This window comes from Bombina bombina, chromosome 7 (genome assembly GCF_027579735.1).
Source record: "Bombina bombina isolate aBomBom1 chromosome 7, aBomBom1.pri, whole genome shotgun sequence".
Taxonomy (NCBI): domain Eukaryota; kingdom Metazoa; phylum Chordata; class Amphibia; order Anura; family Bombinatoridae; genus Bombina; species Bombina bombina.
Window position 1 is genome coordinate 39,910,416 of NC_069505.1, and position 9,549 is coordinate 39,919,964.

Consider the following 9,549-nt stretch of genomic DNA (forward strand, 5'->3'; position numbering starts at 1 on the left):
TCCAAACCCTCTTGGAGGAAGGACAATATCCTAGGAATCCTAACCCTACTCCATGAGTAATTCTTGGATTCACACCAATGAAGATATTTACGCCATATCTTGTGGTAAATTTTCCTGGTGACAGGCTTTCGTGCCTGTATTAAGGTATCAATTACTGACTCGGAGAAGCCACGCTTTGATAGGATCAAGTGTTCAATCTCCATGCAGTCAGTCTCAGAGAAAGTAGATTCGGATGATTGAAAGGACCTTGTATTAGAAGGTCTTGTCTCAGAGGCAGAGTCCATGGTGGAAAGGATGACATGTCCACTAGGTCTGCATACCAGGTCCTGCGTGGCCATGCAGGCGCTATCAATATCACCGATGCTCTTTCCTGTTTGATTTTGGCAATCAGACAAGGGAGCAGAGGAAACGGTGGAAACACATAAGCCAGGTTGAAGAACCAAGGCGCTGCTAGAGCATCTATAAGTGCCGCTTCTGGGTCCCTGGACCTGGATCCGTAACAAGGAAGCTTGGCGATCTGGCGAGACGCCATGAGATCCAATTCTGGTTTGCCCCAACGGAGAACCAATTGAGCAAACACCTATGGATGGAGTTCCCATTCCCCCGGATGAAAAGTCTGACGACTTAGAAAATCCGCCTCCCAGTTCTCTACACCTGGGATATGGATCACTGACAGGTGGCAAGAGTGAGTCTCTGCCCAGCGAATTATCTTTGAGACTTCTGACATCGCTAGGGAACTCCTGGTTCCCCCTTGATGGTTGATGTAAGCCACAGTGGTGATTGTTGTCCGACTGAAATCTGATGAACCTCAGTGTTGCTAGCTGAGGCCAAGCCAGAAGAGAATTGAATATTGCTCTTAACTCCAGAATATTTATTGGGAGGAGTTTCTCCTCCTGAGTCCATGAACCCTGAACCTTCAGGGAGTTCCAGACTGCACCCCAACCTAGAAGGCTGGCATCTGTTGTTACAATTGTCCAATCTGGTCTGCGAAAGGTCATACCCTTGGACAGATGGGCCCGAGATAACCACCAGAGAAGAGAATCTCTGGTTTCCTGATCCAGATTTAGTAGAGGGGACAAATCTGTGTAATCCCCATTCCACTGACTGAGCATGCATAATTGCAGCGGTCTGAGATGCAGGCGCGCAAATGGCACTATGTCCATCGCCGCTACCATTAAGCCGATTACTTCCATGCACTGAGCCACCGTGGGGCGCGGAATGGAGTGAAGAACACGGCAAGCATTTAGAAGTTTTGATAACCTGGACTCCGTCAGGTAAATTTTCATTTCTACAGAATCTATTAGAGTCCCTAGGAAGGAAACCCTTGTGAGAGGAGATAGAGAACTCTTTTCTTCGTTCACTTTCCACCCATGCGACCTCAGGAATGCCAGAACTATCTCTGTATGAGATTTGGCAATTTGAAAGCTTGACGCCTGTATCAGGATATCGTCCAGGTAAGGAGCCACCGCTATGCCTCGCGGTCTTAGGACCGCCAGAAGTGAGCCCAGAACCTTTGTAAAAATTATTGGGGCTGTAGCCAACCTGAATGGAAGAGCTACAAATTGGTAATGCCTGTCTAGAAAGGCAAACCTCAGGAACTAATGATGATTCTTGTGAATCGGAATGTGAAGGTAGGCATCCTTTAAGTCCCCTGTGGTCATGTACTGACCCTCTTGGATCATGGGTAAAATGGTTCGAATAGTTTCCATCTTGAATGACGGAACTCTAAGGAATTTGTTTAGGATCTTTAAATCCAAAATTGGTCTGAAGGTTCCCTCTTTTTTGGGAACCACAAACAGATTTGAATAAAACCCCTGTCCTTGTTCCGTCCGCGGAACTGGATGGATCACTCCCATTACAAGGAGATCTTGTACGCAGCTTAGTAATGCCTCTTTCTTTATCTGGTTTGCAGATATTCTTGAAAGGTGAAATCTCCCTTGTGGAGGAGAAGCTTTGAAGTCCAGAAGATATCCCTGAGATATGATCTTTTTTGAGAGTTGCAAGAGAATGACTGGATATGGCAGTGAGGGGAGGAGCTATATAGCAGCTCTGCTGTGGGTGATCCTCTTGCAACTTCCTGTTGGGAAGGAGAATATCCCACAAGTAATGGATGATCCGTGGACTGGATACACTTAACAAGAGAAATAGAGATGTCGCTATTTAATCCTTGCTCCAAGTCATTTATAAAAATATTAAAAAGAACAGGGCCCAGTACTGATCCCTGGGGGATGCCACTGATTACCTTTGTCCAATCTGAGTATGATCCATTTACTACTACTCCTGGCTCCCTATCTTTTATCCAGTTATTTGTCCATGAGCTAACATTTTCAGCTATTCCCAGTCCCTTAATTTTGTGCATTAATCTCTCATGTGGCACTGTATCAAATGTCTTTGCAAAATCTAAGTATATCACATCAACGGATTCCCCTTTATCTATATTTTTACTTCCTTCCTCGTAGAATCTAATTAGATTAGTTTGACATGATCTATTTCTCCTAAAGCCATGCTGATTAGAACTCATAATCTTGTTTACACGAATATGCTCATCAATATAATCCCTTATAATCCCTTCAAATATCTTCCCCACTATTGATGTCAGACTAACTGGTCTATAGCTTTCTGGATCAAGCATGCTTCCCAAGAGTGGCACCACATCAGCTTTACGCCAATCCTGGGGTACCATGCCTGAGGATAATGAGTCTTGAAAAATTAAGAGTAGAGGTTTGTCTTTAACAGTGCTAAATTCCCTTAACACCCTTGGGTGTATTCCATCTGGGCCTGGAGTTTTATTTACCTTAATATTATCCAGTTTTTTCCTGATATCCTCTAAACATAACCCAGTTAATTATATGGACTGGCATGTTCTATTTTCAACAAAGAATACATGTTATATAATATTTTTTTTATATATACTTTATATATTTATAACAACATTTTTTGCATAGGAAATTAGCACATCCAGGCAAGTTCCCCGCTTGCTTTTCCCCAGTAAAACTCCATGTACACTGTTACCAATGCACAAAAGGATTCTGGGTAACATATGCAAATTAGATATGCAAAATCTCAGATTTTTTGCTTCAAATACTGTTTTGACACAGCGATCCTCTAATAGGGTTATTGCAGCAATACAGAAACCACTGCTAGACAGCCTGTTTCGTTCTTTTTAGAACTCTTCAGTAGCAGATAGAGTTCTGATTGCTGCTTAGGTAAAAGCTAATTTCAGGGTTAAATCAAAATTCATTAAAATTATGGTGGAAATAAAAGTCTGAGATTTTAATCTCAGACTTTTATCTCCACCATAATTTTAATGAATATATATATATATATATATATATATATATATATATATATATATATATATATATATATATATATATATATATATATATATATATATATATATATATATATATATAAAAAAACACAGAAGGGGACTAAACTCTCAGATCGGACTGGGTACAGATCCCATGACCCTGCAACATGCTCAGCCCTGGGTGCTATAGCACTCTCAGGAAGCAGTGCTGTCTCCAGAGTCACATGCAGTTAACCCCAGACAAGCCTGGGTGCAATTAATACAACACACAGAGAAAGTCCAGCACTCACTTACAAGCTCTCAGCTAAGATTAAAAGCAAAACTGGAAGAGTTAGTTACCGCATCTGGCCAAATGGGACAAGACAAGCCCAGGTACCACGTCAAGGTCTCTTCCAAAACCTGGGTGTCAAGATCCGATTTATACTTGGATCTCAGCTGCAAACCTTAAGCAATCTTATGAGTGAATGTATCACTTCAGAAGCTGGGCAAATACGGGAGATAAGCCCAGTGTCACTTCAGTGAGAATTAATTGAGAAAAATAGATTGTGTTTTGCAACAATTTATAGAATGTTGCTGTTTAGTATTATGTAACTGTTCTCCTGTGTGAACATATGGCAGTTGATACTAAATTAATGGTATACAAGGAGAATACTTATAACTTGAGAAGCAGGTATTGGTAGTGAACAGTATAACAGGGAGAAGAGAGTTCCATAAATAATTAGCTTGTCTGAATTAATTAGTTGCGGTAACAGCACACAATAAACAGTTCAGATAGTGCTGCTTTTATAACCAGTCAGCTGTGTCACTGTGAGGATTCCGAGCGGTAGAGGAGATACAGCGGCTTGGCAAGTGGCTGACATTTAGCCTTTCGTTCAGTAACGCTGCTGTGTGTATTGAGCTGCTACAGGCAGGAGCTTACCCGGTTTGCGTCTAACAGGTCAGGTTGTAAGGCAGCTGACGTATGCGGAGAGAGTTCCTACTGAGGGGCGTGGCTAAGTTCCGTAACCGGAACGCTTCAGACAGAGCCCGATGCAGTGACCGCTTGAGTAAGTGCAGAGTGGGGATTTACCCAATAACGATATACCAGCTGTGGAGAGGTAGGCAGTGGGTACTTGCGGCTTAACTCAGAGGAGACCGGAGACCAAAGCAACTGACGTAGGTTGCACAAGCAGACAGGATAGCTTGCAGATGCTTGTAACTGATATCCTCCAGTGCTGTTTAGGAGAGGGGAAGATTGTAGAAAGATCTTCAAACTTTGTTTACAAACTTGTTTTCCAAATAGAGTACTGAGTCTAGAGAGACACAGGACAGGCGTAGCTTCAGGCTTCTATGCACAATAACTAAGCACCTGTTTAAGGTGATCAGGTTACTTAAATAGGGGAGTGACAAGGCATTACAGGAACTCCCAGGAGAAAAGGAAAGTGTGGACTGGAATCCTGACAGATCCCCCCCTCAAGCAAGCCGACCCTCGGCTTGGGGTTTGGGCCTATGAGGGTAGCGTCTGTGGAAATGTGCCACAAGTCTTGGGGCAGTAATGTTAGTGTAGGGTTCCCAGGTATCATCCTCAGGGGAGAAACCTTTCCAATGAACCAGGTATTGGAGTTCCCCTTTTAGGAATCTGGAATCCAGAAGGTCCTGGACTTCATAAATGTCCACATCCAAAAGTGCAGGTGTAGGTGGTAGTATGACTCCTTGTGGGTCATAAGTAGTAGGGGGTTTCAGAAGGGAACCATGAAAGGAAGAATGGATTTTGAGAGATGGAGGAAGATCCAGTACAACTGCATTGTCATTTATGATGCGGATGATGGGAAATGGACCAATGAAGAGACCAGCTAGCTTTTTGCTAGGAATTTGCAAACGTAAGTATTTAGTGGACAGCCAAACTTTGTCACCAATTGAATACTGAGGTGATGGTCTTCTCCTAAGGTCATAGTACCGTTTTTGTGTAGCTTGGGCCTGTTGTATGTTTTTCCTTAGCAACTGGAAGTTTTCTGCAAGTTTTCGGGTAAGTTCATCAACTGAAGGTGTGTTTATGGCATCCGTGTAGCTGAACGTTATTCTTGGGTGATAAGCAAAGTTGGCATAAAACGGTGTCATATTGGATGATGAATTCGGGGAGTTAATGTAGGAGAATTCCGCCATTGATAGAAAATGCATCCAATCTTGCTGATGGTATGCGCAATAGCAGCGCAAATATTGCTCAAGCCACTGATTTACTCTCTCCGATTGGCCATTGGTTTGGGGGTGATAGGAGGTAGATAAGCGATGGTCGATTCGTAAAACTTTTGTGAGATGTTTCCAAAAGCGAGAAGTGAATTGGCTACCCCTATCTGTTGTTAGAATAGAAGGAAGACTGTGGATTCTTACTATGGAGTCTAAGAAGAGTTGAGCAGTCTCAGCAGAAGTGGGTAATTTGTGGAAAGGGATGAAGTGTGCCATCTTAATTAGGAGATCAGTTACAACTAGAATGGTATTTTTACCTGAGCTAACAGGTAGATCTACAATGAAGTCCATTCCCAAATGGTTCCATGGTTTCTCTGGAATCGGTATTGGCATTAGATAACCCTATGGGAGTTTCTTTTCTAACTTTGAAGTAGTGCAAATAATGCAGAAATGTATGTAATCTTTTATACTGGATTTCATCCTCGGCCACCAGAAGTTTCTTTTGAGTAAATTGAGAGTTCTATGGATACCAGGATGGCCTGAAAGAGGAGGATCATGATGTTCTTTGATCAAGGTGAATCTGAGTGCTTCTGGAATGTATAATCTAGTTCCATAGTAGTATAAGTTGTTTTTTGAGGTGAGAAGGTTTTGTGGTATGTTCTTGTCAGTGGTTAAAGCTGTTTTTAGACTTGCAGTTGAGACAGGTATTAATCCCAGGAACCTGTCGGTAGGTATCATTGAAGTAGGTGAGTAGCTTACAAGAGGTCTCTCTTCTATTCGAGATAAGGCATCTGCCTTTCTGTTCCGTGAACCCGGGCGGTAGATGATCTGGTAATTGAAATGACTGAAGTAGAGGTTCCATCTGACTTGTCTACCAGATAAGGTTTTATTTTTTTTTGTAGGAATTCTAAATTGCGGTGGTCCGTATAGATGATAATAGGTTGTTCGGTGCCTTCTAACAGATGCCTCCAATGTTCGAAAGCCCTCTTGATAGCCAGAAGCTCTTTTTCGCCAATGGGATAATTCAGTTCAGGAGGAGACATGGTCTTTGAATAGAACGCAACTGGGTGAAGAGGTTCATTTAAACTTTCACGTTGGGAAAGCAATGCTCCTAGAGCATTTTCAGAAGAGTCCACTTCAAGGATGTATTGAAGTCTTGAATCTGGGAAGCATAGGATGGGTGCTGTCGTAAAAGCATTCTTTAGGAAACGGAAAGCATCACTAGCCTGATCGTTCCATCTATAAGGAATGCTGGGACTAGTGAGTTTCGTGAGAGGTTTTACTATTGCAGAGTAGTTCTTTATAAATTTTCGGTAGTAGTTGCTGAAACCCAGGAATCGCTGTAACTGTTTTCTAGTTGTGGGTTGGGGCCAAAGTGTGACTGTGTCTTCCTTATCTTGCTGCATCTGTATCCCTCTAGGACTGATGGAGTATCCAAGGAAAGAGATTTCTTCTGTATGGAAAATACATTTTTCAGCCTTTGCGTAGAGGCAGGGAACTTGAAGTCAGGACAAAACCCAACTTACATGTTTTATATGTTCTTCCAGATTGGTTGAGTAGATTAAGATGTAATCGAGATAAACGACAACACATGTGTCAAGCAAATCTCGGAAAATGTTGTTAATAAAAAACTGGAAGGTGCATTGGTTAATCCGAAAGGCATAACTAAGTACTCATATAATCCATGCCTTGTCCTAAAAGCGGTGAGCCATTCATCTCCCTCTCTGATGCGAATCAAATTATAGGCGCCTCTTAAATCCAGTTTAGTGAATATCTTGGCAAGATGGAGTTGTTCTATCAATTCAGGGATCAGTGGTAGTGGGTACCTGTTCTTCTTAGTTATTTTATTCAGATCCCTATAATCTATAATCGGACAAAGCGATTGGTCTTTATTCTTGACAAAGAATATTCCTGCTCCTGCCGAAGAGACAGACGGATAAAACCTTTCCTTAGATTTTCTTCCAGATATCCTTTTAGATAGTCTAGTTCCGGCTGGCAGAGAGGGTAGAGGTGTCCACTAGGTGGTGAAGTACCCAGTTTGAGGTCTATTCGACAATCATATAAACGTTGAGGTGGCAAACTCTCCGCTTCTTTCTTGCTGAAAACTTCAGAGAACTTGGAGTACACTTGTGGAATTGAAGGGAGCTCCTGCTGAAGTTCACTGAACTGTAACAAAGGAGTATGTCTGTAGCACGTCTGATGACAATAGGGGGATTCTTACTTGAATTGAAGGGTTTTACAGTCTACTGTTGGCTCATGAAATTGAAGCCACTGTAGCCCAAGAACAATCAGGAAAAGTGGGGAAAGAATCACGTCAAACGAAACGTACTCTTGGTGAGAAGTTTGAGTTGCCACTAGCAAAGGTATAGTGTGGTGAGCGATCGGTCCTGAAGATATCTCAGACCCATCTACAACCCGAATATAGACAGGAGTAACTTTTTTAATCAATGGAATTTTATTAAGGAATACAAGTGACTTGTCTATATAATTCCCTTGTGCCCCTGTATCAACGATAGCTTCTTTCGTCAGGCGATTTTGTTCCCACTGTAACAAGAGAGAGATGGTGCAGTGAATTGGTTTATCATGTACAATGAGGGAAGTCAAATAAGAAGGGGACTTACTGGTTTTGTTCTTCTCGAGGGTAGGACAATCTCTGACTGTGTGGGTTGCTTTGCCACAGTACATGCACAACCCTTTATTTTTTCGTCTGAGACGTTCTTCTGCAGTTAAAGGACCTCAAATGAATTCTATTTCCATGGCTTCGGGAGCAGTTGAGGATGAACCAGGTTGTGTCGTATGTTGGGAGTATAGTGCAGGTTTTTTGTAGGCTACATCGAAGCTATGGCGTTCGATTTTCCTTTCTCGCAGCCTTCTATCTATCTGCATGCTTAATTTCATCAATGCTTCAAGAGAATCAGGTAGGTCTGTTCTAGCGAGTTCATCTTTCATGGCTTCGGAGAGACCAAGTCTGAACTGGCTCTTTAGAGCTACTTCATTCCATTGCGAATCAGTCGCATACTGCTTGAATTCGGTTATATACATTTCTACTGGTCTGCTTCCTTGCTTTAGTCGTCTCATTTTGCCTTCAGCGGTGAGCTGGAGATTAGTGTCAGAGTAGAACTTGTCCATTGCAGTGAGGAACGAATTAAGTGAAGTTAGCACAGGGTTGTGTGTCTCGTAAAGTGTGTCTGCCCATACCCTGGGTTCAGCTCTAAGGAAGGATATTAGAGTTAGAACCTTGATGTTATCAGTAGGATATGTCCTAGGCTTCAGGTGGAACATTAGAAGGCAAACATTTTTGAACTGCCTGTACTGACTCCTGTCTCCATAGAACAAATCCGGAGGGGGGACTAATGGTTCTGGGCAATCATCAGAAGAGGGTGTCTTTGGAGTGACGGTGTCCTTAATCACTTTTCTAAGGGTCTCATTCTCAACCTGAAGTTCTCTAAGTCCTTGACTTAGCTTATCCACTTGTTGCGAAAGATTGTAAACAATTTGTGGCAGGTCTGCTGGATCCATTCTGAGGCTTAGTTATTCTGTCAGGATCCGATTTATACTTGGATCTCAGCTGCAAACCTTAAGCAATCTTATGAGTGGATGTATCACTTCAGAAGCTGGGCAAATACGGGAGATAAGCCCAGTGTCACTTCAGTGAGAATTAATTGGGAAAGAATAGATTGTGTTTTGCAACAATTTATAGGCCTCTATTTAACAAGCTAGATAAGGAGCTTGATAGCCCCTGTTTCTGGCGAGTCTTCAGACTCGCCAGAAACAGCAGTTATTAAGCAGCGGTCACAAAGACCGCTGCTCCATAACCTGTCCGCCTGCTCTGAGCAGGTGGACAGATATCCCCGGAAATCAACCCGATCGAGTACAATCGGGTTGATTGACACCCCCCTGCTGGCGGCCTATTGGCCGCGAGTCTGCAGGGGGCAGCTAAGATTAAAAGCAAAACTGGAAGAGTTAGTTACCGCATCTGGCCAAATGGGACAGGCCCAGGTACCACGTCAAGGTCTCTTCCAAAACCTGGGTCCCTAATACAGCCATAGAAATGCAAGCTCTCAATTAAACTG

General features: G+C 42.7%; 1 protein-coding gene across 1 annotated transcript in view; it reads left to right on the forward strand.

Moving 5' to 3' along the window:
- The window catches only part of VEGFB (vascular endothelial growth factor B), a 208,366-nt gene that overhangs the window by 59,706 nt on the left and 139,111 nt on the right, over positions 1 to 9,549 (forward strand). The gene's annotated exons all lie outside the window — the stretch shown is intronic.